Genomic DNA, 1,865 nt, shown 5'->3' with positions numbered 1-1,865 from the left:
GATGATGATGTTTGGTGGATCGATTCCGGGGCAACGAACCATGTATGCAAGGATAAACGGTTGTTTGAAACATTAACGCCGCTTGAAAATAGATCGGTGCTGAGAATGGGAGACGATTCTTTTATATCTATTTGTGGTGTCGTTGTCTTGTGTCTTGAGTTTACTTCTGGAGAGACTATTAGGCTTTCTAATGTTTTGTTTGTTCCTAAGATTCGAAAGAATCTTGTTAGTACTAGTTGTTTGAATTATGATGATTTCAAACAGTTTATTGCATCGAATAAGTTCATCTTATCTCGAGGTGGGATGTTTATTGGTTTTGGATATTTATATAATAGAATGTTTCGTTTGAGTATTGTTGACAAATTACTACTGATAACGTATCCCCCCAGGAATACGTCAAACATAATGGATTCGTCAGTCTGATAGACGGTTTGAGCGAAGGATAACATATGCCTAATGCCGCATCCTCGCCCTTGCTCTCGCAATCCCGTATTCGTTCCTTGGCGCCCAGGCACCAAGGTAAGCGTCAAGACAAAATAGTACCAATTGCATCCCATAGCGACATGTGTAGCGCTTAGGAGACCGCTCCTAGAAAACATGCACCAACAACAAACAACCACTCGCAGAGCACAATCTCCCAATCGAAGGCCATCTATCCCTGCCAAACCTGAAAAGGTAGAAGGTACTCTCGGGGATCTGTCCCCCTGACCACATGTATAAAAAGGTCCATTCTCCTCTAAGAGAAGGGATAAAAAAATTCAACCCTTAAACTCTTACCTAACACTTTTTCACATTTTCTCTAAGAGACCAACTGAATTGATCGTCGGAGCCTTGTTACAGGATTGCCTCTCGGACAAAGACTGACGATCTTGTTGTCTTTGTTGTGATTCTCAGGCCCTTAATTTCCATACCTCAAAGAGAAGGAGTTAAGCCATAGACATATCACAACAGTTGGCGCTATCTGTACATTCACCCAATATGGCACAGCCCACTTCACAACATTAGGCGCCGAAAATCACGGATAAAGAACCGATACAGCAGGAAGGTGACGACACTAGCCCGGTTAGACCAATGCAGTCCCTCGACAGAAGCGGTCTATCGACACTGGAAGGACAGCTGCTCACGCGGATACTGACGATGTCGTCAGTCGACCCTGCAATGGAGTTCATCGCTAGTCTATGGCGACCGCCACCCGTCGCAACGGAACATCTAGACATGATTACCACAACAACGCCTTAAAGAGCGCCAACCACCAAATCACAACAAATAATAAATCGATCACATCCATTAACGCGACAGGTGGGGACCAGTGCCTGGTCCCCTGGAACCATTCTATCAGCTGCACCACCAATTCCTGCAGGTCATCAGTCTTCCCCGATGGCCGCCATGTAGCATATCCCACTATTTGCATAGAAACCACCGTTCAACTCGTATTCATACCACTACCAAAGCGTGTACCCTCAAACACAACCACATACCTAAAACATTCAAGGCACATGAACACAGGGGATGAACTCACACACTACGGGGGCAACGAAGTCAAATTCGCAGCTGAATCAGCCGATGCACACATACTCCACAAAGGCACTATATGCCTCAAGCGACCATGTACAACCACAGGTACCATTATGAGTATGGCCAAGGGTACAACAGGCCATACCACGTACAACAGGCTATGGTCAGCGGAGCACCCAACTACCTACACATGAACAACCCTATAACAAGTATTAGCTCGGCGTTCTGCCAGGAGCTATTACAGTATGAAATACAACATTCCGCCATGATCCTAAACATCCCAAAGTATGATGTCATGAAAGATCCTGACAAACACATAGACACCTACGAGTGTACAATGACATCCCTTT

Source organism: Lactuca sativa, chromosome 5 (assembly GCF_002870075.4).
Source record: "Lactuca sativa cultivar Salinas chromosome 5, Lsat_Salinas_v11, whole genome shotgun sequence".
NCBI lineage: Eukaryota > Viridiplantae > Streptophyta > Magnoliopsida > Asterales > Asteraceae > Lactuca > Lactuca sativa.
Note: the sequence above shows the minus strand (reverse complement) of the source record.